The sequence below is a fragment of the Aedes aegypti genome, chromosome 3 (genome assembly GCF_002204515.2).
Source record: "Aedes aegypti strain LVP_AGWG chromosome 3, AaegL5.0 Primary Assembly, whole genome shotgun sequence".
Lineage (NCBI taxonomy): Eukaryota > Metazoa > Arthropoda > Insecta > Diptera > Culicidae > Aedes > Aedes aegypti.
Window position 1 is genome coordinate 406,162,092 of NC_035109.1, and position 27,785 is coordinate 406,189,876.

The 27,785-nt window shown below is 37.8% G+C and overlaps 1 protein-coding gene across 8 annotated transcripts in view; it reads right to left on the reverse strand.

Moving 5' to 3' along the window:
- Nucleotides 1-27,785, reverse strand: part of LOC5568580 (protein kinase C, brain isozyme) — a 332,166-nt gene that overhangs the window by 238,544 nt on the left and 65,837 nt on the right. The window lies entirely within an intron of this gene.

Below are 27,785 nucleotides of genomic sequence, written 5' to 3' on the forward strand. Positions count from 1 at the left end.
AAGGTCGAATTTCTGGATCGAAATCGACAAAATTGTTTGAAACTACCACTTCTGGCCAGAGCTTAGTGAACACAACGGATGGAATTCCAACAAAATATTAATTTCACAAATTGATAACGTTTTAGGCTAAGTAGCCCGTCATTAGTTTTAGTAGCCATATTTGCAAAGTCAGCATTGAAACTTTAAAGTAATAAAACTTAGTCTTTATAGTTCATATTGGTTAAAAATTGTATCACTGTATGCGCTTAGATGCAGAACGTATGCTGATACTGATAATGACTGACTTTTATTAAGGTGAAGATGCATCGAAGCCAAACCTCGAATTTTCAAGAACACAAATCTAGAGAAACAGATAATCGTTTGTGCTGAAAATTTAACTCACTGGTCACCACCATCATTAAGTTACCAGTGCGTTCAATTTTCACCACAAACGTTTGTCTGATTCTCTAGATTTGTGTTCTTGAAAATTCGAGGTTTGGCTTATATGTAACTTCTCCTTAATTATAAATCGTTAGATATATTTAACAACCATCACAAACGCATACAAATTATAATGACGGCCTACTGCGCCTTAAAGTTTTATGTCATTGCAAACAAATCTTGAGACATCGGCTTTTCATGATTCGATCTTTAGTAGGCCAACCCCTCTCAGATAATGGAGCAGGGACATACTTTCATGAACAGACCGTGTAAGTTTCCGTGCGGATATGAAATGCTTTATCATACAATGTCATCCTCCAACGATGATGATGACGCCAACGATGACAGTACGGAACGCTTCCTTTCGATTGTCGTTCGCAGAAACGCATTGACAACACCACCGAGGACGACGACAACTGGCTACTGACCGGCCGGATTCTGAAATGCTTCCAGTGTCGGATCGGCCCATCTCTCCTTCTCCATCTCGGTCGCCTTTGGATCTGAACGTGTGGCCTACTTGGTGGATGTGATTTGAAGATGACCCCATAAACGGTGCGAGAATGGCTGCAAATAGGCTCCATTACGGCTCGGAGGAAGATTTATGAGCGTGACATTTATTGTTTGACACGGCGTGGGACGTATGTGAATGGACTGCGGATTACGGGATCCATTGGTGTTAACGGCCATCAGGGAGTATTGTCGTTTTCCCTCGTTCGATGCTGTGATAAGCAATCACTGATGCATTGACTGGATTTCAGTTTTTAACGAGTGAGGCATCTCCGACCAAACTTCACATTACCATGCCAGCAGTATTTTTTGTTTGTTTCACTGTGGTTTTCTAGGTCATTTTTTTTTTTAAATTTTAAATCAATTATGAAACCATTATCACATCACAATAGTAGATTAATAGCGTATTTTTTGTGACAGGCGACTATATTATAATTTGTATTACTAGTAGTCCCGGCAAACTTCGTCTTGCCATCAAGTAGGCTGTTGTAAAACGTCATGTAATCCCCCATACAAAATGAAACTTTCCCAAACTTTTTTCCTAGCACGAACACGCCGCATTCCTTGTCCCAACAATGAAAAACTTACGTCAATCCTTTGATCAGTTCTCAAGTTATTTCGTGACATACAAACACCACTCCAGTTTTGTTTATATAGATAAGACCGTGACTTGGGAGGGAGAAACCTGGGAGGGAGAAACCGATACAAAATTTATGTACGTCATAGTGAGCCGAGATTCTGCTGTAACGAACTGTCACTGTGAGGCCAGATCTTATGCACCCCACAGACGCTCAGACGGTTTGACCAACATTGACTCCGCCCCCCAGGTTGATGCTCATGTTGGTGCTATGTTTGACCGTGTGTGATGCTGTTTGACGAACCAATTTGACAGTTTGTGAAACCAATTTGACGGTTGACGAATCGGTCGGCCAAAATCAAACGAGTTTGATTCGGCTCAAACCACCGGTGGGCGGAGCCAAATGTTCGACGAACCGATCGTACCGTCTGTAGGGATGTTGCACGAACACCGACGTCATCATGTCAAATTGAAGGTTCGACGTCCCAAGAACTGCCGATGCAGATGGGTGGAAAGTCAAAATGCGTGAATTTACGCAGCGTCGGTGCCATAGTGATCTATCAAATGAACGCTCTTGAGTTGTTTTCATATATAACCGTTTTCTTTAGCAAATTCACCAAGGATTCTTTAATTATTCCTCAACCAATTTCTCCAGAAATATCTTCAATGAATCCATCGGCAGTTTCACGTGTGATTCAAAAAATCAAATCAGGAGTTCTTCTCCGGATTTTAACAGAAATTCCTCCAATGATTCCATCCAGAGTTCCTTCAAGAATATCTCTACAAATTCTTCCAAGGATTCCTTCAGGAGTTCCCCCAGGGATTTCATCAGGAGCTCCTGTAGTGATTCTATCGGGAGTACCTTTAGGGCTTCTGGAGATTTCATCAGGAGTGGAAAGTCAAAATGCGTTTTGATCCTCCAGGGATTCCATCAAGAGTTCTTTCTGAAATTTCACCCGGAATTCTTCAAGAGATTAAATCAGATGTTCCTCGAGGAATCCCATCAATGTTTCTTCTAGAAATATCAGGAGTTCCTCTAGGGATTCTATCAGGAGTTCTATCCGGAAACTTATAATGAATTCTTCCAGGGATTTTATCAGGAGTCCCTTCAATGATTAGGATTTCCTGCAAGAATATCTATAGATAGGAGTTCTTCCAAGGATTTCATCAGGAGTTCCTATAGGGATACTATCTGGAATACCTTAGGGCATCCATTAGAGTTCTTCTGGGGGTTGCATCAGGAGTTCATCCAGAGTTCTTTCAGAGATTCCACCTGGATTGCCTCCAAAGATACAATCAGGAATTCCTCTAGAGATCTTATCAGGAAATCTTGAGGAATTTTATCAGGACTCCTTATAGGGATATCATAAGGAATTCTTCTAGGGATTGTTACAGGAGTTCCATCAAAAATTCTTCCAGGGATTCCATAAGGAGTTCCTTCAGCGATAGCAACTGCAACTTCACCAGAGATTCCATCAGGAATACCTCTAGCAATTCCATTAGAAGTTTCTCCAGCGATTCCATCTGCAGTTCCTTCAGAGTTTCCACCTGGAATTCCTTCCAGAGATTCTATCAGGGGTTTCTCTAGAGATTCCATCACTAGTTATTCTATGAATTTCTTCAGAAATTCCTCCATTGATTCCATCAGGAACTCCTTCAACAATATATTTAGGATTTCCTCCAAGGATTTCATCAGAGATTCCTCCAGGGAAGCCATAAAGAGTTTCTTCTGAGATTTCACCCGAAATTCCTCAAGAGATTCTATCCAGAGATTCCAGCTAGCTTTCTTCCGAGATTCTATTGGGACTTCCTTCAGAGTTTATATCAGGAGGTCACCTAAGAATTCAATCAGGATCTTCTAGGGATATCATAAGGAATTTCTCTAAGCATTCTATCAGGAGTTTCATCAGGAATTTTAATAAGAATTCCTCCAGGGATTTCATCAGGAGTTCCTATAGTGATTCCATAGGGGAGGGGGATTTCATCAGGAGTTCTTCCAATGATTTCATTCCGTCAGAAATTCCTTCAGGAATCATCATTAAATTCTTCAGAAATTTTAACAGGAGTTCCCTTAGAGATTCCATCAGGAGTTCCTCTAGAGATTGTATCAGAAGTTTCTTCAGAAATTTCACCTGGATCCTCGGGGGATTACATCAGAAGTTTCTTCTTGGGATAACATCAGGATCACTTCTGGGAATTACATCAGGAGTTCTTCTGGGGATTTCAAGAAGAGTTCCTTCAGGGGTTTCATAAGCATTTTATTTAGACATTCCACCTGGGATTCCTTCTGGGATTCTATCAAGAGTTTCTATAGGAAGTATCAGGAGTAGGACTTTATTATAAATCCTTCTGGGATGCCATCAGAAGTTCTGTCAGGGATTCTATCAGGAATTCTACTAAAGGTTCCTTCGGGAATCCCTCTAGGGTTATTCTGGGTTAATTTCTTATGAATTCTTTTCGAAATTTATTAGGAGATACTACCCGATCTCCTAGAGAATAAGAAAAGAATAATTCCTTCAGCAAAATCTCCAACGATTTTCGAAGATTATCAGGATTTCCTCCAGGGATTTTATCAGAATTTTCTTATAAGTATTCCATTACCTGCATAATTCAAGAGATTCCTTCCCAGGAATTCCTCCTGGGATTCAAAACAGGAATTCCTCTGGGAGGTTCCTTCGTGGATGCCACCAAGATGAACTCCAATCATCCAATAACGAATTTCCTATGCGATTTGATTACAATTTCTTATAAAGATTCCACTAGTAATTCCTTCAGGTACTTCAACAGTATTTTCCCTAATTATATCACCTGTAATTTTACGCGAGAGAATTTTTTAAAGGAATTTCACAAGGAGTTCTTCTAGCGTTAGCACTGAGAATATCACCAGAGTTTCGCTAGAATTACCACCAGAAAAATCTACCAGAGTTTCACCAGATGTTCAACCATAAAATACTTCAAAGGTGTTATTAGGATTGTGCTTCAGGATAATCATAAATTCCTCCAGGGAGTTAACTGATATTTACTCAGAGTTTCAAACAACACATTTCTCTAAATGCCTCAGGATGAATCCCTAAAGTAGTTCTAAAAGATTTTTTTTTTTTCATTTCTGAAAAATTGGAGGTATCACCAAAGAAATCTATAGATTGATTCCTAGTTTCTGAAGGATTCTCTAAGGTAATTCCTGGTAGATTCCTTGAAAAAATCCTTCAAGAAATACTGGAAGAATTTGATGGATAAATTTCTTTAGGAATCCTCGGAGAAATTTATATTAGATTATTGAAGTAATTCCTGCAGAAATCCCAAAACGAATGTCTCGTAGGGTTCCTTCAAAGATACCAGGAAGAATCTTTGGAGGAAACACTGGTGGAGTTTATAAAAGAATTTATTGAAGATTCTCTCTAGAGGAATACCTAGGATTCTACCCCATTACCCCGAATCCCATTACCCCGAATGCCATTAACCCGAACGCCATTACCCCGAATCCCAAAACCCCGAACGACCCATCACCCCGAATGACATTACTCCGAATTCCACAACCATGGGGAAATGTCATCAATATCATCATGTCAAGATAATTGTGAATTCGGGGAAATAGCATTCGGGGTGATGGAATTCTGGGTAATGGTATATTCGGGGTAATGGAATTCGGGGTGATGGGATTCGGGGAAATGGCATTCGGGGTAATGGGGTAGAATCTTATTTTTGCAGTTTTTCTCTTGAAATCTTTGAAGGCTTTCTGATGGAATTCTTGGAGGAATTGTTGGTGAAATCCCTGGAGAAACTTGATGAATCCTTGGATAAATTGAGGGTGGTATCTGTATGGAAATGCTTGAAGTTTCGCTCGAGGAATTCTTAAATGAATCTTTGGAGAATGTTTTGGTGGAATTCTTCAAGGAAGCATTGGATGAACCACTGGAGAAATCCCTTGGGAAGTATTTGTATAGATCCCTGGAGAAATCTGTTGAAAAATTGCTAGAATGAATCGCTGAAGAAATTCCTGGTGGATTTTCTGGTGTAACTCCTTGAGGAATTTGAGGAGGTGTCCTAGGAGCAAGCCCTGGTGAAATCCTTGGGAGAATTTTTGATGATGATTTTTTTTTTTTTTTTGAGAAATCCCTTGAGAAGTATCTGATGGAATTCGTGATGCGATTCCTGGGTAACGTGTGATAGAATCCTTGGAACTAACTTATAGAGAAATTTCTGAACAAATCTTTGAAAAAAAAATGTTATAACAATCTGGAGGAATTCTAGGAGGCAGCCTTGGAGTTAGCCCTGAAGAAATTCCTTGGTATTTTTTTGGACAAATCTTTGAAGGAATCAGTGGTTGAAATCCACAATAATTTGTAGAGGAACCTCTGAAGGAATCCTTGGAAAAAATCCACCTGAAGGTATGCCTGAGGGGCCTTCCTTAGCCGAGTGGTTAGAGTCCACGGCTACAAAGCAAAGCCATGCTGAAGGTGTCTGGGTTCGAATCCCGGTCGGTCCAGGATCTTTTCGTAATGGAAATTTCCTTGACTTCCCTGGGCATAGAGTATCATCGTACCTGCCACACGATATACGAATGCGAAAATGGCAACTTAGGCAAAGAAAGCTCTCAGTTAATAACTGTGGAAGTGCTCATAAGAACACTAAGCTGAGAAGCAGGCTCTGTCCCAGTGGGGACGTTAATGCCAAGAAGAAGAAGAAGAAGTATGCCTGAAGAATGTTCCCCGGAGAAATTTCTGGTTGAATCTGTGGATAGGAAAATTCGTGGTAGAATCCCAGGAAGAGCTCTTGGTGGAATCCTTAGTATAGCTTAGTGATTCCTGGGAAAACTTCAAAGCAGAATAAGTAGAGGAAACGACTTAAAGATTCTGGATAGAATGTTTGAAAAAAAAATCCCTTGGCCATTCCCATATCAATGACTGCTCAGAATACTTCCCGAAAGAGACCCGTAATTTCGTACGAATTATAACTGGAATTCATCTTATATATTTATTTCTTCCGGTACTTAAATGTTGAATATTCTTCTCTTCCTTATTGCTATTATTGCCAGAAAATCGCAAAAAGATTCTCCCTCACTGCCACAGCAGTCGAAAAAAATATAATCACATATTGACAAATCTAAGAACATGTGAAGAAATATCGTGTTGCTGCAACCAACCTTGACAGTTGGTCAAACGGTTGTATCAACATAAGTCGGTTTGACCAACTTGGGGGCGGAGTCAATGTTGGTCAAACCGTCTGAGCGTCTGTAGGCTGCATTAAAGAATGGACAAACATGAGAAAAGCGCGTAATTGATCAAAACATATTTTTGCATTTCAACAAAGTTGACAACAATCGGTTGAAAATCAATTCCTGTACACCCAAAAGCAATGCCACGATAGCACTTTCAAATTTGATCGGATAGGGTAGATGTACCAATAGTGGAGGTACTAAGCACGAATGAATTTCATTTAACCGCCTTAATTCAAAAAGCACAATTAATGTACATGTTAATGTAGTAACGGGAAGTAACGACCATTGACTTAATGAGAAAAATGATTTTATCGCTGTAATCCACGGCGTGTCAGTGAAAAATAATACCTCCACTATTGGTACACTGTTCCTTTAGTTGCGGTATATTTTTAATTTGTGTTCCTATAGTTGCGGTATCCGTAGTTTTCTTATGGGATCCTCCACAGTGAATCAAATTATCATCAAAATAGACGAAAAACAAACAACAAAGCAAGCTCGCTCACAACCGTTTGTCACAACTGTTGCGGATAAGGACACAATTAAAAGCAGAATTGTCATGACAATCACAGAGCGCAATATTGTTGCAACCTTTTCAACTCGCGATTAATCAGTTATTTTAAACACAAAACCAAATTTGTTTAATGGATGCTGTTGGATAATGTGTCAATGTTTACCAACACGGAGAAAGTTCTCGACAATTGCAAAGCAAAGCCCAGAAAATCGCCGCGCACGTGGTGATCGATCTTTGTCATATTCTGTTCAGGTGATGACAAACTCATGTTGCGGAATAAAATTGTTGCAACAAGAATAGGAGGTGACAATGTCTTTGTTGCTGCGTGTTGGGTGACAATTTATTCACTGCTCCTCCACTATAGGAACACTTTACCGCAACTTTTGGTACAAGCAAGTGAAGTTTTAGCAATTTTAGTGATATTTCATCAGTTTTAAAGCTATTTGAACGCTCTTTTCAACTATTCCGCGTATCAACAAGCCAAGACGTCGATGGACATGGAAAAAGCGCATAACTGATTAAAACACATTTTCGCATTTCATCAAAAGTGACAAAAATCGAATGAAAATCAATTCATGGACATTCATGTCACGTGAGTACCTTTCAATCTGATTGAATATAAAGCATTGAAAAACGCATCGTTTTACTTTTTCCAATGAAAATTAATATTTAGTGCATAGAAAACTGTGGCCCTTTTTCCATGTTTGTCAGGAAAGTTCGAAAGTACACAACAAAAGAAAACTAGCGATTTTCCCCAAGCCTGCCTTGATTGTTGTTGGCAAGCTGGAGTTATCTTGCAGTTCAAGCAAACGTTGTTCTATATGTCGTGTGTAGTATCTGTGTGACCATACACTGAAAATAAACAATTCTTGATTGACATGTAGCATTTTTTAAACGTCTATAATCTAGCTATCACTTGAAAAAAGGGGCTATCAAAAACGGCATTATACAGAATTTTATTTTACAGGTATGTACCGTTTTTATCAACACGATTGGCAATTTTTAGTTGAGTAAAAAGGAACCGTGTCAAAAGCGGAATAATTTTTATTGACAACATATTTTACAAATCTGAAAATTATAGTTTGAACAATAGAATACACTGTTTCATCACATACCTGAATATTTATGTTGAAAGGCTGTGATGAACTTCTAGATTGTTCATTCGTAATGGAATTGTACTGCATGAATCGTTAATGTTTTCATTTTTTTTTTTTTTTTTTTTTATCAGCAGAATGGATTTTCACATCAATAGAATTTGTTGATGTTTCGCGAGAATTGTCAATATTATTCGCAAAGACGTCAATGTTTACGTCAAGAATACTATCGATGTTTGATGTGTCTATAGTAATTTGTTTCAATACTTTTAGCATGAAATCGGAGACCCTATCAATCGAATTTTTTTTAAAGATGAAAAGAAAGTTAATCTTTAAAGTAATTTTCCGACCCCTAGCACCAATCGATGTTCCTTTGAATAGAACCACTCCAGAATGGTAGAAATTGAGCAGCAAAGATCAATTTCCAAACCACAATCAATTCGACCCGAGTGAAGTTGCTCGCATTGCCAAAAGTCGCCTTCGGCCATCGGTCGAGATTGATTTCTGCGATATCTACAAACTCACTGGTTGCTTTGTCCTCCGGCGGCGAATTTGCGGTCCGAGCAGCAGCAGCAGGCGAGCAGTAGGCGAGAAGTGAAATTAAATTTTGTATGAATTTCCAATTGGCAAAAGACGCTCTTTGCCTTTTTTTTCCGTCCTTTGCTCTTCAGAACAAACGGCGACGACGTTATTTAACTTCTGCTCCCGATTGAACCCGGATCCGATGGGGTCGAACGAAAAGAAAATAAGGGTCAAGCTGTGTGTACTCAAGTCAATCGGACGAAGCAGCATGAGACTGTTTGTGGAACGGATCGGTTTCCTTTTTTTTTCTTTGCTGATTGTAAGCCGGATCAAATTTCCTGATAAGATTCTAACAGAATATTCATTGGTGTTTGCATAAAGAAACAACAAGCTGATAATCGCAATTGACTGCGAAATGAGCTTCGGAATTGAATTAAGCCATAATTGAGAGAAATGTTCCCCAACAAAATTAAATGGGTGCGTCGTGCTGCCGCTGCTGAGTTCGAGACAAATTTAAGCGTCTTAATTCCGAGGAAACGAATTCAGGAAAACTCTGAGAGGGAAACAGTCATTAGCGAAGTTTTTCCACGTGCGCACAGCCAGAGGGTTTCCTTGTCGTTGTCGTCGCTAAACGAGATGTTGTACGGTTTCGGTTTATGTTCCCTGTTATAATTCTGGGAAATTTTTCGTCCGATACCAATGCGTTACAATTGCCATAAAACGAAGAAGAAATCAAAAGAATACATTGTCGAAACGTTGCGAATTTTCTGAGGACGGGTTGGTGAACAAGTGTCGCAACTCGCAACAATCATAAAGTAGGCTGTGAGTTTTTGAAATTTGATTTTCTTGGGTCACATTTCACTTTCGGCATACTTATGTCTCATTTATGACAAATGTCATGAAATTACGTGGCATGACTGATATTGTAGACATAATTATTTTTCTTCAACGAAAGTTTAAGAACAATGCGATTAACATTAAAATTCTTCTACGATGACAACAATAGTTTTGCTACAAGATTGTCAAACAGCCTATAACTTTTTTAAACGAATAATTGACAGCGTTGCGTTGTAGCTTTTGAACTTAATTGCATATTGATTTTTATAAAAAAAAAAAAAAAAAAAAAAAAAAAAAAAAAGAAAAAAAAACATAGCCAAGCCATTTGACTCCGATTCCGATTGAACATTACAAATTGCCAGCCGACTCAGCATTGTTGGCACGAGTCGTAAAATCACATGAATAAATATATAAATTGGGATTTCTGGCTTCACTCAGTAACACAACAATAACAATGATGGCGGTCACGTCTGTCGTTCAGTTTTATTGGGGGTCGTCGACAAAGGTCCATTTCACGCAATTGGCAAACCTATTTTAACCACCAAACACTTTGAACTGTCCATCGTCTAGTCAGTCGGTGCAGCAGCGTTGCCAGATGTAAAAACACATCTTCGTTTACAGACATTTGACTTATCAGGAAGACATCAGATAATGTGAAGATGTTTGGAAGACTCTTGTTTTTAAGAGGAAAATAACCATAACCGTTTAACAAATTTTTCAAACCCATTTTTGCATAAAATGTAAGCTATTTTTATGAAAACCTATCATTACATTGCACTTACTATCTGCAATGCATGAAAAGATTTTATGGATAAACATACTTTTAAAATGTTCTTCTAGTGGCTCAGCACGAGAATCCTTGTTCCAAGTGTACAAATTAGGATTCCTTTAAATGAGAACGAACTGGCTATATTTCTTTTTATGATTGCTGATGGTTAAATGATAGATTTTCTAATTACGCAGTTCGAAATCGCGCAAAAATTTAATGTGAAAATAATGTTGTCAGCCTTCTTTCTGGAAGTGAATCAAAATTGCAAAGAATGAATCCAGCTTCCCTATGCCCACTTTATGTTTCTTTCTTTATTTTTATTACACAATGCAACATTTTTGAAGTCACCGATTGTAAACAAAATTTTGTCTTGTGATCCTGAGAATACACACATATTACCAAAAACCTTTTTGGGGTTTGAAAGATTAGTTCAAGATTCGGATTTAAGCCCTTCTCAATTTTTCAACTTGATTTTTCCTCAATATGACTATATCTTACAAACTATTGGGAATTTCTTAATGCAAGCTTCGAACGAAATGTTCATGACACAAAAAGCACAACTTTTGTCAGCATGTCATGGTGGTATTTTTATTTTTTTGTTGTATTTTGGTACGGAAACTCCGAAAAATTGGTAATTTTTCTCATGTGTTGGTCATAATTTATAAACCGCTGATATTTAAGAATGATCATTTATCAGAAGGCCGGCTCCAGAGGCTTACACAAAACTATGCTTCTGATCAACACAAACAACTTTGCTGAACATGTTGATGTTCAGATTGTATGGAAAAAAACTCCAGTAGTTTATGGGGTACAGCCGTATTATGGGAAGTATGCACTTCAGCAGAAAAGTAATCGCCTATTTCGATGCGTGAGAAATTTCTTGCAAGAAATGCCCAAGATCAGCATTTTTCTTTGATCGCAGTACGCAGTTGAAAAGAAATGTCAATTCAAATGGAGCTCACTGTAGAAAATTTCTTGCGCAGAAATTACTACTTTTCTGAAGCTGAACAGCAAACCTAGCTTTAAGTTAAAATATTGCTGCAAATAGGCCTCTGCACTATTTTCATTTTGTATGGGATGTTGACTTTTACTGGCCTTGTTGTTTACAAATTTCATGAAAGAGTGAAAAAGAGGCTTGCCGAGTAAAAGTAAAAAAGTAAAACTTTTCAGCACTGTTTCGACTGGTAGGAAAAGTAGGCCATTATATTGTTCATTTTCTACATGAAAAGTAGGCTCATATACAACGCAATTGCAAAAAGTAATTTTTTGGTGTTTTAGAGAAGTATTGTAACAAACAAAGGGTTTTGTATGGACACATGCAAACATGTTGAAAAAATCAATTTAATCTAAATTTTAACGTGCAATTCCAACCAAATTATATCTAAAATGGAAATTGAAGTCCCATTTTGCATGCTTGCTGGATTGGACCACATCAAAATTTGATAAATCGTACTTCAAATTTCATGTAAACATAAATTAAATCAATGTTTTAAACAACTTTGACTACCTGTAGCTAAAAATTAAGACATGCAGGGACGTATCTCAGAACGCCATCAGATTCAGCGGCATCCTTGCGACAAGCAAAAATATCATTTTTGTTACGCTGTGTAATTGACACCGTTTAAGCGTAGGTGAGCAAGAACTTCAAAATTTGCATCAATCTAATGCCAAGGGGGTGGTCCCTCTACACAATGTGCCAGGCGCTGTTTAGGCACACTCAGGCGCATTTCCATAAAAAATAGTTTTCCATAACAGGTCGCTATAAAAATCACAGTGAACTGAAATTTTGTTCTTAGTAACCATTGATATTTCTTTATTGTTTGCTTCCCGTCAAATAATGGAAAACATACTGGTTTGCGCAGGAAAATCTTACTTATTCTAATTGTGTTATATTCCCATTTATCATGTTTCGTTATTTCAGATCCTGTAACGTCGATCCAATAGATTAAGTAAACTATAGAAGAAGAATACTGCAGGTGATGCAATTGAAACATCTTTTGCTGACAGAGATAGGTGGGCTAAAACGTGAAAAAGTTGTTTTAGGACGAGAACAAAAGATAAACCAGTTGCACTTTTCCCCTATGGACCTGTGCACGAGTTCACTAATTTGACGTTTGAGCGGTGCCGAATTCATTAGTTGCCATGGTCACGTAAATAACACGGCACCGCTCAAACGTCAGATAGTGAACTCGTGCATCGGTCCATTGTCTTTATCTCTCTTTTAATAAAACTCATTGAAACCCTAAGTCGGAGTAAAAAATGTTTTGGGAATGACTGAAGTAGAATGAGTAAAAACTCAAAATACTTTGGCGAACGTCCAAATATAACCATCAATCTACGGGAATGTCCTCGTTTGCCTCTCTGAGAATTTTAACTCAACGTCGCCATGTGTCCAGCGGTTTTCAGTGTCTCATTGCGTTCCTCAATCAAAGGAGATATTATTCAATTATTTACTCACAGCTCCCCATACACTCCTTCCTTTTCACCACACTTTCCGTACATATATTTATCTTAACCCGTATATAACCGTTAATGCTCCATATTTCATTATCGGCCCAAAACAACAGGGCCTTTCCCAAACCTTCCCATTAAAGTAAAATATGTGTCACACAAGTGATTTGGCCTTCCCGTAATATTCTCCGTAAAACGTATCCCGGAATGCCGTCGCCTAATAAAAAGTATTTCCTTGTGAAGCGAAAACGGATGATACTCCGAAGTAATACCGTGCAATCCTACCCAAGGGATCTTGAGTCTACCTAAGACTTCTGAAATTTGCGGAATGAGATGCAAACAAAAGAAAATTGCGGATGTCAATGTTTGCTGAGAATGTTTTCCTGTAATTTCAGTTCATAGGATTTTTATAGCATTTGGAATAACAGCAAGCTTGGCACGCTTGGCGCACTTTGGCGCTCTGAAGGCACAGCATGAAAAAAATATGCGCCGACGAAGTGTGTAGAGTGACCACCCCCTTGTCTAATGCTGTATCTTTATGCATTTTCTTTTAGCTGTGTTTAATAACTTATCCTATTCAGCTTCTTACGCTAGCTTGCCACAAATTTTGAATCACCCCCAATTGAAATGTCTTGCACATACTGTCATTGTTTTATAGCTAGATCAAAGCAAACTTTGCCGTGTAGAAAATTAGTTATGTAGACATAGGAAAGTTTAGCCCAAGGTATCTAAAAGGGAGGTAGTTCAATGTGTGGAACTGCACATTTCGCCATGTTGGAAACGTATGAGACAGCCGGCTTGTTTGTTTTGATAAGACAGACTAGCATGCCATGACATCGAAAACATTGTTTGGCGGTAGATTTCAAACTCCTACAATGAAATTATGTAACATTATGAATCGAATCATTGAAAATTTTATTATTTTTTTTTTCCTTGGAGCTTATTTTTATAGTTTGGCCCGAAGGAAGTTTTATTTTAGTTCATTCATTCATTCCATTCATTCAATGCACTCCCCAGGGTACAGTTCCTTCCACTATCCGCAAAAGGTAGTATTAGTCAAGGAGCCTGGTCTGTATTACGGTAGCACATTCAATTAGTAGTTAATGCATTGCAAAATGATTATGGAATATAATGCCACAAGATAATTATTTTGAATAACTTACTTCTCTAGTCAAATAAATCACTCAGCAAAATAAGGAGGGCAGCTGATGCGCGAAAAATTTTCACTTGTGCATTAAAAACAAACATCCCCTAGCAACTCAGTTTCCAAGGGGTTGAAGAAACAAACTCGCCAGCTGTCGCCTCCACCTCCCCTACAGTGTAGTGCACCCCGCATCCACTGACTGCTTAGATTACTTTACCTAGCATTCCAGGTACCTTGGTTTAGCCTGATTCCTTAGACTATGTGCTCCTCTATAATTCTTTTGTTCTTTTGACTTTAACTGCGAGCCCTGTGTTGGTGCTGTCTCGCTCTCGCTCACGACGAGAGACTTGAGAACAAGGCTCGCAGTAAAAGTCAAAAATTTTATAGCGCGCGCAGTCTAATTCTAGTGTTTTTAGAAATGAAATTCGACCGTTTTGAAAATTTCCTGTTTTATTCAAATCTTTTTCCTGTTTTATGTTGATAGACAGCAACAGCAGGAAGCTTTGGCTTTTATACTGATAAATTTCGAAGTAGTTGTATAAGTGACGTTGAACTAAGCTGGAATCTAGTTTCTCTTAGGATCTATCAATTAAAGTAAGCGAGGTTCTTCTTCGACAGAGATATTCGGACATTTTTCAGCAGTCTGTTTGTAAAATTAGTTTAAAAGTCATTTTAGTAGATATCTCCGCAGAAGTTTTTCAGGGCACAGTCCTGTTGGTCTCAGGCTCGGTAGATTATTTTCGAATCATTGTGTTTCGAGACGACGGTATCACGAAACCGTTTGGCTAGTTACTTAATTTGTTTGAATCAGTCTCCTGTTTTTTGACACCATTCTTAATAAGCAGCGATTCGAATATCTATATTAATAAAAATAGAGCGGTTTTTGTATGTCACGAAATGCCTTGAGAACGGACCGATTAACGTGATTCCTTCGCAGTTGCGTTCCTCAAGGGTTGCGACGTGATTGTGTGGAATAATATTTTCGAAAAATCACCGAGAAAGTTAGAAAATCGAGAAAATATTTATATTTGACCTATTTAATTAGGGGTTTGCCATAGCCTACCCCAAAGCCTACTTGGCAGTACAGAGTATGCCAGGACAACAAGTGCGTAATAAAAAAAAGGGAAATCTCGCAGGAACTCCGACTTCTCCCAATGCACGAAAAGGCTGTATACCTACCAAAATGGAGACTATTATACGCACTTGGCACGACTGTTTCAGACTGCCTGCGATCAGAAATATGATAATACGATGTCGCAAAATTTTGATGAAAATAAAAAAAGTCAGCATCGAAGTCTCGTACACGTGACGTTTGGGTTCAGAACCCGGCAATTTACCATTTCACGGCCATATGATTCATGTCGAGTGTGTGACTATTTCCCAATTTAAAAGTAAACTTAATATACAGCGAAACTTAATTTGTAATTCTTCGAGACTCATCGTCAGCAGACACCAAGTTAGGGTGGCAATTTTGGCTAAGTTACTGCAATTTCGTCTTTTTTTGTATAAAAAAAACTTGTTTTATTGAACTTGAAGCATACATTACATTACAAACTTATACTATATCTATAATAATCCAAACTTCGATTTTCTTCATTTGTTTCATATACATATTGTACATAATTTGAGATTTGTTTCATTGCTTCTGTTCTCTCTGCCCTATTGAGAAAAACTAATGAAGGATAACAACATATTTCATGATTTTTGTCTATTGATTCTTCGCAATTTTGCTAACGTGTACTGCCATAATGGTCTGATTTTCGAACATTCAAAAAATTTATGTACTAAAGTCTCATTTACAACATTACAAGCTAGACAATACGGAGATGAGACTCTTTTTTGCCGATGAAGTAATTCTCTCGTAGCAATCTTTTCGTGGACAAAAAGATACCAGACTGACTTTTGGCCAGAGCTTAGGTTTCTGTCATTAATATTCTTGAAAATATTTAACCAACATTGATTTGGATGCTCTGGAATTACCTTAGCTATTGGAAGAGAATCAAGCATTTTCTTATAAATTTCAGACGACATTAAAGAATTTCGATCGTCAGATCTTATTCTCCGTAGTTCTAAAATTGCCTTATTAAGATATGAAAAGATAGTAGGGATTTCATTCATTGGAGTGTCGTTGATGAAGCTATTCAGTTCTGTTAAATTACTGTCCCTGGTAAAATGTATTTTATTAATGAAAAGTGATCTGCATTTCAACTCAGGATGGTGAAGATTCATTCCACCGTTCATCTTTGTTAGCGTTATTTCATTAAAAGCAACAATTATTGGATGTCCTTGCCATATATACTGACGAATCAATTGTATTATTCTTTTGCCCGTATTTGCCTGCATTGGAATAATTGATCCAATATACCAGATTTTAGAAAGAGCAAACATATTCAGGAATAATGTTTTCTGGAATAAATTGAATTGTCTAGTTTTATTCAGCCATAGAAATCGGGAAAATTTGGTTAAGACTATTTTCCAATTTTGTTCGATTATCATATTAATTGAATCATAAAAGAGCACTCCAAGAATTTTCAATTCTTCGGAAATATTTAACCATGTTGGAATAGCTTCATGTGTGTTTTCACCTATTTTAATCGCTTTCGTTTTTGCTAAATTCAGCTCAGCACCAGACGTTAAAGAAAACTTCTCAAATACTTTTTTATTAAGCTAATTTTGTTGTTACATTCTACAATCACGGATACATCGTCAGCATAAGCAGTTACGAGGTCATAATTCCCGTTAAAAATTCGTTGCAAATTTTGCAGCAATGGTTCTAAATACAAAACAAACAGGTGCATACTTATTGGATCACCCTGTTTTACAGAGCATCCTAATTTTATGTCTTCTGTAAATTTACCATTAATCGAAATTTTAGAATATGATATTGAAAAAAATTTCTTCATTAAATCAACAAATCTACGATTAATATTTATGTGTTCCAGAGTATTGAACAGAAATCCATGATTTACCCGGTCGAAAGCGTGCTTCATATCAAAAGAAATTAGTAAACCTTTTTTCCGTTTATATTTAAACATCGGTATTCTGTCTCTGATTGACAAAACTGCCTGAAATATGTTGTGCTTTGGATTTGAGCTTTTCTGGCATGATGTTAGCAAGAAAGGCATTAGTTCATTTATTCTGTTTTTCAAGATTCTTGATAAAATTTTATAATCGAAATTAGCTAACGTAATTGGTCTAATCGATTCTAGTGCATCAGATTTATTCTTTTTAGTCAAAACTACATAACTTTTAACAAAATCTGGATTGATAATACCTTGGATTGCATCATTCAGTACGTAAGTAATTTCTACACCAACAATTGGCCAACATCTCATGTAAAACTCTTTGGTTAATCCGTCTAGCCCTGGAGATTTCTTGGAAGCACTCGAGCAAATTGCCTTATGCACTTCATCAATCGTAACTCTGTTCATTAGATTTTCGTTAATGTTGCAATTCTCTGGAATTATTTTATTTGGCAAAAAGTTTTCATCATATTCTCTATCATTATCTCGAAATAGTTCTGTAAAATGTGTTTTGATTGTCAACTTCACTTGCTGTGGGTCTTCAACAGTCAAATCGATAACAATTAATTTATCAAATCTCGATTTTTCCGCTTTTCAAACTTTTGTCCGATGTGAAAGGTACTTATCTATTCCCCTTGCACATATGTTTCATTTGATTTTTTGTAAAAGTAAGAAAATTTTCTTTGTAGAGTCACCATTTTGGTTTTTATTTTATTGATATTTTGAACGTGATTTTTGTCGCTTCTGAAAGAATCGTAACATCTTTTTAAGCAAAAGTAATAATATTCCATCGTATCATGAAATAACTTATATTTCTGTTTGGATTTCCATTTTAGAAACGATGTAAGTTTTGTTTTTGTGAAAGAAGTCCACCAATCCATCCACGAATTGTAGTATCTTCTTCTACTACTCCAATAAACCCATTTTGATTGCAGTTCAGCTAATACATCTGCATCTAAAACTTCAGGCCTAAATGCCCATAATCTTCTACCACTTGTTTGGCTACATTTTACAAGCTTCAATCTAACTATGATCGCTTTATTGTCTGTAAAGCAATTTACTTGTAACCTTGCATCAATAATGTTTTCCCTTAACCTTGAATCTACATATATTCTATCAATTCTTGATCCGCAATTGGATCTGATGAATGAATAATCAATACTATTCTTATGACAAACTTCCCACGTATCATAGAATCGACAACTTTGGATTAATGTTTTCAATTGTGGACTAACTCCATTTTCACTCGTTGAATCTTTACCAGAAACAATGGAATTGAAATCTCCTCCGATTACTAGCGAGTCACAAGGCCTGTTCAAATAAAACGGTAGTGTCAGCCTAAAGAAATCTTCTCTTGCTCTTCGATTTTGGCTTCCGGAAGGAGCATAAACCGAACAAATTAAAACATCATTATCAAGCAAAACGGTCGTTATTCTTGTATCGAGACTTCTATCAAAATGTTTAAATTTGATATTCTCTTTTAACATTATGGCAGTACCACGTCGTAAATGATCAATATTATATATAACTTTGTATCCAGCAAAATCGAAATGTTGTCCATGAACTTCCTGGAGTAAAACTATGTCCAGCTCCATCAATCTTAAAAAAGATTTCATGGCATCAATTTTTGTGTGATTGGAAAATCCGTTCAAATTTATACTACCTATTTTGTACGTCAAAAAATCCATAAGTTCAAGTGAATTATTATCTATGCTCATTTTGTATCGAATCTTGGCCAATCATTATAACATCTACTTTTTCCTACGCGGCCTAAGTTTGCCTCTGTCTTCATCTGTTGTGTCTGTATCGGATAACTTATGCTTCGCTTGTATCTTTTCGGTTTTGTTAGTTGTGTTAGTAGTTATTCCTTGAATAATTTGCTCGTTAGAATTTTGTTCTGTATTAGTGTCATCTGAGCTTTCCTCAGAATCCAACTCCATCACACCCGCTAGTGTTAGTTTTTCTATGGGTATTGTTTGTGACCCTTCCATATCGCTTTTCTGTGCATTTGCTTGTTATTTACTGCGCATTGTTTTTTTCCCGAATTCCTAACCTTCGTATTTCCGGTCATCATACTACTACCAGTCACCTGTACACTACTTCCAGATTTTTGGTTTGGAGCTTTTACACCACACGCTTCTTCTTCTTCCTCCATCCTCTCCTGATATTTGCTTTTTTCTACGTTTTTTGTGCTAGTTGATACGATCTCGGCATACGACGTTCTTGCCCTTTCCATTCTGTTGTTAACGGTTAGTCCCTCTTTTCTCCTAATACCAGCTTATTTTTCGTGCATCCTCTTCCCCGGTGTGCCTTGTAGCCACAATGTCGACACGTGGGAATTTGGTTTTTGTTGGTTATGTACGTTTCTTCACCATGCACTGTTATGTATGATGGAATAGCCTTCTGCAACTTGATTCTAACAACGCAAACACCATTATCTTTGTTTTAAAAAAAAAACCTTCTCATTCCACTTGAAGTCCCGAATTGAAATAATTTCACCGTATTGCGACATCCACTCCACAATCAACTTGTTATCCATCTTTGGTGGCAGATCATGGATTTTGACATCAGTGCCACCATCATCCATGCAGAGCGAGATTTGATACCGTTTCTTATTAACTGTTTCTTGTCATGTTTATTGACCGTATTGATAGCCAACTCCATGCTGGCACACTCTACAATTAGAGCAAACTTCGAATTAATGAGTAGAATTGAATCGACATCATCGTACCCCAGGTTTAGCTTCTGGTGTACGAAGAGATGGGCTTGTTTCGGGAGTTTCGGGAGATTGCTGAAGTCAATCAAAAACGCATTTTTCCTGAAGGCCGACATGGTCGGACTCAGACACCACCACCGACTACACGGCAATCTCACTGGTCGTTTTCCTTTTTACCACTCTCTATACAGAACGATCCACACTGCTCAACAGTCGAAATGGAACTATATCTGATGCTTTTCTGTATTGATATATGATCTGTCAGTTTATACAACTTGACGCGATTCTATGTTGCACTATTTATAAAATGTTTTGTTGTCAACACAGATGATCATTGATGGATCGTAGTGGGGAATTATATTCAAGTTGTGTTGACATACATTACGTTTAATTTGGCATATGTTGCGGTTCTGATTTTTGACGAACGCACCAAATTTGCACCAAATTAAACTAAAATATTACAAACCCTGTTATAATTATATCAACATTATTACAGAATGTGTTGCAAGGATGTTACAAAATAACAAAATTATTGCTAATTATGATACTGTTTATGACACCGAATTTTATTTTCAACAAACTTATAAATGCGATGTCAAAAATATAACAAATGTTGTTATAAATGTGTTACTAAAAATATAACAAGTTGAGAACAAAGCCATCTTGATAACAAAATTATATCAACTTCTGTTATTTATAACTGCTGCTGTTGGGAATGTGTTATAACTTTGTTATGTGGTTCTGGTCGGGGAACCATGTATCATATAAGAATGTACGTCCAAAATCACATATTCTGTGATTTTGGACGTACATTATTATATGTGATTTTGGACGTACATTCTTATATGATACATGGTTCCCCGACCAGAACCACATAACAAAGTTATAACACATTCCTAACAGCAGCAGTTATAAATAACAGAAGTTGATATAATTTTGTTATCAAGATGGCTTTGTTCTCAACTTGTTATATTTTTAGTAACACATTTATAACAACATTTGTTATATTTTTGACATCGCATTTATAAGTTTGTTGAAAATAAAATTCGGTGTCATAAACAGAAACATAATTTGCAATAATTTTGTTATTTTGTAACATCCTTGCAACACATTCTGTAATAATGTTGATATAATTATAACTGGGTTTGTAATATTTTAGTTTAATTTGGTGCAAATTTTGTTAGAATTTTTGTTATTTTAACTACTAACGGTACATGTTTTATAACAACTGGTGTTATAAAATAATCATATCAGGGGAACACATTCTGTTATAATCTTGTTTCTTCCATCTGGTCGGGTCACTGCGTGAATAAACACGATAAATAGTTCTAAGGACTAGGGTCGGTGTTCCCTTAGTGGACGATCCCCTATAGTCGCACTAGTGGCTTTTTACGGCCGTTTCGCTGGTAATCGTAGCAAAATAATTTTTGACATGAAGATCAGTAGCTATTTATCTAAGTACCATTGACACACAGCTCGATTTTGTTCAAAAAATGATCGAAATAAATAGTTTTGCTTAAAATTTTAGCTCCCCTGCACCTATAGTTAACCAATTGTTCCTATAGTAGCACTACTAAGAGAAACTATTCGAACGCTTTTGATCCACACTTCAAAGCAAAAATATAAAAGTTTTGTAAAAATACGGTTTTGATTTGTGTTTTGCCTATTCCGTGAGGCTAGTGCTACTATAGGAACAGAAATTAGGAATAGTGCTACTATAGGCACATGTGTTCCTATAGCGCCACAAGCGATAATAAATACAAAAACATGAGTTTTCTTATGTTCAATAACTTTTCCACAAAGCCAAGATAAAAAGCTTTCAGATGATGTAAAAATAATTCCGCAGGCTTTATTTTTCGATTTAATACGAATATTTGTTCTTAGCTATGCGGCTATTGGTACATCGACCCTATGTGATTGTTCCAATCAAACTTGCAATAAAACAAGGAAGTAAAAATTCTAAAATTCCAGTCTTTCGTGCAACTTGTTGCGTATGCTAATATTTCGAATGTCTTACCCACTATAATGTCCAAACCCTTTTCCGTCCCACTGACATCCAATTAACAGCAACCTTCAAGAACTTGTTCGCAAGGTTGCCCAGAAGCACCTCAAAGACAATTACACAGCTTTGAAGAGATTGAAAACACTATTAAAGGTGATAATTATATTGCTCTTTCGCACCTCCCGTTCCAGCCCACCTCAAGGTGACTCCCAGCTTTGCGAACTTTTGTAGGTGGCAAACCCCCATACCCATGCCCTTACTAAATGTCAATTCCAACGCACATTCAGTAACTCTGCCCAAGGAGAAAGACCCCCCGCCAATATGGTGGCCTCTATCATCCATCTTCATCTACCCACAACATCAGTCGCCACCAGCACCCGTCGAACAACTTGGAAAACCACCCACCGCCTCCACCGAAAACCTCCGAAGGGAGAACATCGAACCAGTGTTGTACTTTCCCAGTGGGTGGCTCCCAGCTTTGGTTCATATTTTTGCACAAATGTTGCGAAACTCTTCCTCACCTCTACCCATTGCCGCCTGCTATGCCAAGCTGATGATGTGACCCCATAACGAGTGCGAGACTCGGCGTCGTCTTCATCGTCGGCATCCTCCTCCCGGAAGGGAGGCGGGGGAAAACGGAGGAAAATTGTGCGATTAAATATTCATTTCGATCTCCGAGAAATTTGCTTATTTCCTCTGAGTATCAAGTGTCCTTTATGAATTTTGCACGAGGTCAAGTCACTGTTGCTAGCAGCCAGCAAAGATATTCGGTTTGCCTTGTTTTCATACGGTTGTTGCAGGCTGGACGGCTAGAAGGCGAGGAGCAACAGAGTAGGCCACCGTTTGGGTTAAACGCATATCGTCTGGAGAAAAGTTTTAAATGAAGTGTTCTAATGGGTAACATTCTGTTGAATTACCTGACCTAAACTATTCACATCTCTAACGGCTGGACCGTTTGCTGGTGGCATTAGGAGCCACCCACTTGGCGGTGTGGAAGCGGAGTCACCGTGTGAGAATGTAATTACACTAAAACCTCGTTTTACGAAGCCTTTTTTGTATATAAATTTAATAGAGCTACTTGGACTCTTCCATGATTCACTTTGGCATTGGGGGTTTTCTCGGTCGAATTGTCGTAAACTTTGCAATAAGAAGCATTTCAATACGACGCATAATGTAGCCAAATATGAGATCAGTAGCATTCAAAAAAAAAAACACTGCCGAAGTGAATCAAAAATGCCAAGAATAGGATCTGGCTCCCTACCTAGTTTTCACGAAGTTCGTAAATAGTATTAAGATGATACATTGAGAAATCGTGTATAAGAATGAAAAGCTTCGTGGAAATAATGTATGTTGTTTTAAACTCTTACTTTGTAATATGGTTCAGACTCGTACCTGCCTTGAACACCAGAAATATAGTGGAATATAGTCTCCAGACCTTTGAACCTTTGGACTGTGTCAGCTTAGCTTAGCTTAGACTGACTACACATATCAATGGTTGCTATTCCGTGATTGACTAAAGTCAGTGAAGATGCACAAAGAATCAACTAGAAGTTCGGCTGGGATTGGCCATAATCTTCTTCAGTGTGCATAATTCAATGCCTCTATTTATACATGGTCAATAACGGCGCCAGCCACGTCCTTGCAGTCAGGTGGGATTGAGGGAAGGAATGTTAGTGTGTAACCTTGCTATTTGGAGACCGTGTTTTCCTCTGCATCTCCACAAAGGTTACTGGGAGGGATGGTTGTTAATGGGGTGAATAGCCAAGGGACTGTGTCAGAACTAAAAACTATCCATAAACCACTCATTAAGCTTGTAGATTCATGATAGAGTTCATTCACACAAAATAATGCAATGATCCGTTTAGTTATATCAATGGTTGAAAATCTGTAACATAATTGAAAACAATTAATAAACAACTGCTGACGCTTGTAAATCCTAAAACAAATATTCCATGAAGTCCTATGAGCAGTGAAGCGTATAATACATTTTTGATGCTATTGTCGCATTGCTGTTACATTCACATGCAAGAGGTTTCAAAACATTCATTTGTGACATTCAGGTTGCTACTGATACATTCTTACTGCAGCCATGAATGTATTACCTGACATGGATAAGAGTAGCGTGCCATTCTTTTCAGCCTCCCATGAACGTAATGCTGTCGTGGATGACGGGAATGCGAAATGAATGTAAAAAACAATCACGACGCAGCTGCGATCGTAGCGCCAACTTTTCATTCTTTTGCTTCTGAACCAAATCGCCACTTCATCACAGCTCTGAAATGTCAAATGCGCCTTTATGACGTTATCTTGCAGTGTTTTGTACAATATGCGTTTTCACCAAGGGTGGAATTGGCGGCTCTTTATTGCTACCCCAACGTGTAGCTGGTTCTAAAATGTAAACAACCATACAAAATTACGACCAAACAATGGTAGAGGCGTAATCAATTTTGTCGAAAACATCTATTTTGTAAATTCAGCAGAATTGTCTGATTAAATTGCCAACAGCGCAGTGTAGTAGCACGTAGCAAATAATTGCTTGCAAACAATATCCTTCAGGGCGCATTTATTACCTGAAATCTTGTGAATAATATTTTTTACTATTCCGCGTTAAGCCTTAAAACTGGTTCTGGACTTAGGTTGACGGCTTTTCAATTTTACTCCCATTTGACAGCCGCCCTCCACCCTTGGTTTTCACTGCTGCACAATGGACCGATGCACGAGTTCACTATTTGACGTTTGAGCGGTGCCGTGTTTTTTACGTGACCATGGCACCGAGTGAATTCGGCACCGCTCAAACGTCAAATTAGTGAACTTGTGCATTGGTCCTTGGACCTTTGCACGAGTTCACTAATTTGACATTTGGGCGGTGCCGTATTCACTAGTTACCATGGTAACGTAAATAACATGGCACCGCTCAAACGTCAACGAATGAACTCGTGCATTGGTTCATTGGAGGAGAGGGCGTTCATTGGAAGCAACAAAAAAGGGGCACAAACGTAGCACCAGGGTTTTTTTTAGGTTTGCTTCTACCCTCTTTATTCGTACACTGAAATGAATTTTATTGTAGCAACTACTGAATCCATGGTAAAATTAAGAACTGCACCAACGATTTTCAACCGACTACATTAATCTGTTAACTCTACCAAAACATAGTCAACATCACTACACAAGAAAATTTCTTCTGTTGATTTAACCAGAGTTGTAGTATTTTTGACTAAAAACATTCTTGATTTGAGAAGTTTAGCATCATACTTTTGACCACACTGTGTTGTACGGTGGGTGTCACGGATCGAAATACAATGCTTTGTAGTGGATGCTACTATGGACATAGTCAAATTTACTGCACTGGTCAGTGATTTTCACCAGATTATAGTAAACTTAACAGATTTTTGTAGTCGGTTGAAAATCGTTGGTGCAGTTCTTAATGCTACCATGGATTCGGTAGATTATACAGCAAAATTTGTTTGTGTGTAGGTTTCTGCTTCGAGCCGTTCTCGCACAAAGTGCTGTCCATAAACAACGTGTTCATCAATGGGGGGAGAAGGGCGGGGGTAGTTTGTTTGACCAAATATCACGATCGACACATTTTTTGTATAGACGGAAAACCGACCGACGAAGGAAGAGGAGTCTAAAAATAGAAAAATAACCCGTGGGTTATGGACAGCCCTCAAGCTGGTGCGGCTGGTTGATACAAGAATGAAAAGAAAAACATATTTCAATCGGTGCACATTGTGAGTGGCACATTATGATAATACAGATTAACGTCTACTACAGTAATTCATTACAACCATGATACATTTATTGCTGACCAAAAAAAAGTCACAGTCGCGCATGACTTATTTTCAGTATCACATGAACGTTTTTGTTGCATGAAAGTCATGGTAGTCTATGCGTGATTGTCACCCTCACTACAGTTTTTGACGGTACATTTTGGTTCACTGCCTATGAGGACCAAACCCTTCGGTACAAATGAATATCACAGAATATTTACCCGAATGTATGGTTAGAGGGCTGCACCATAGCTCAAAATTATCCATATACAGTAGTGTAGCTAGGGAGGTGTGGTAGGTGCGGTCCGCACCGGGCCCCGAGTTCATAGGGGCCCCCAAATGATGAAAATAATTTCATTTAATATTATAAATTTGGTTTCTAGAAAACTAATACATAAACAAGTAGATAAAAATTCAGTTTAGAGATGAACTTGTTCGGCAATGTGTAGGAGTCCCATGATCAATGGTAGGATAACTGGGGTAAACGCGCCCTCTAAGGAAGGAAGCGTTTTAAGCTATGAAGAACATTATTATAAGCTCTTTTTTAATCATTATCTCATAGAAAAACATGTTTTCTATCAAATAGTAGAAACAGCCATTCATTTTCTTTTTTCTGAAATTAATAAATCAAGTTTTAGAAAATGCTTGCATATCTGCATTTTTATTTTTTGCGGGGTAAAACGCGCCACCTGCGCTCGGCGTTATCGGAATGCGCAGTCATGCTTGCTATATACGTTGCATACACATAAGGGCGTTTGATCAGATGTTATTGTTCAGTTTTAGTATACATGCTGAATCGAAAAATGTGTATTTGTAAGGTTCAAATTGGCAAGTAACTACAGCTTGGCATAACGTTTGTTAGAATTTGAATTCAAACGGCTGTTTTGGTGTTATGAAATAGGGGTGGCCGTTTTGCCCCAAGAGTTGATTAAAGTTCAAGTCCTTCAATACGCTTTTTAAGGATAAATTTAACACTTTTTTCGCATGAAATACAAACGATGGGTTTGCAAGTTTCAATTTTTTTTTATCGACCTGAAAAATGACCTAGAAAATAACACAAAATTACAACGAAAACAGTGAAAATCGTTTTTTCGAGTTTTTCACGCTTTTTGCCTGGAAAACACTTAAAAATATATTTAAAGAAGCATTTCAATACATTTTCTCTTATCTCGGGTGAAAAACAGCGTCCCAAAGCACGTCGTTTTACCCCAACGGCGCATTTTACACCCAGTTCCCCTATAGTGATTAGCAGTGATTCATTTGAACGCGTTCAGTTCGCGTTCCAGTTCATATTGTTGATCAAGTAGACTTGAACATTGAGCAGTTCAAAAATATGAACCCGTGTGAGCCGAAAAATGAACGCGATCAGTTTTGACTGAATTACGACAAATTCTTGGTCAATGTTATGTTTTTGACATGCATAACATCGAGGGCTGCATGATTTCTATATTCATGATAAATTTCGACGATTAATACATTCATTCTTCAAGTGGGACCTCCAATGATTATTGTGAACTGAACGGGCCGTTCTTGAGCAACGGCAAGCTCTTGCTCGTAAGTTCATTGACTACTACGTTCAAGTGCAAATTTGGCTCGAGCTCCGTTCATTTTTGGCTCGCGTTCAGTTCAAAATGCACCACTGGTGATTAGAGTAGCCTAAATTAATTCTCGATAAATCGGTTTACTTTTGTATTTCAGGCGGATCTACGTGAATATGCGGGCCCATAATCGTATCCGGAACATGCCTCCAAATTTACAGACTATATTCTCAAACAAGCCGATTTTCATTTCAATGAATCATTTCAATAACCAAAACGGCCGCTATGAAATGCATAGATAGCGCCACCATAGTTTCACAGAACAGCAATGCTTTCACAATGTTAAATCCCATATATGGTGGTGCCGCTGTTGTGATGAGGTGAATGCCAAATGAGTGACCTGCAATGATACATTATAATTGAAACAATTGCCCATTGCACGGTGACGTCATCAGAAAATCGCTCTGTTTCTCTCCTTCGGGAAGTCTAAAAACAACGGTGCCAGTACCTGTCAAAGTTGACAGGTACTGGCACCATTGTTTTCAAGTTTTGTTTACGAGCAAAATAGAGAGAGAATTTCGCCGTGAAATGCCTAATAAACTAGTTACCATCTTCGGGACATGGTTTGTGCACATTCAAGGCTGATAGCAGATATCTTTTTAGGGGCTAGTCTCTATTCTAATGCA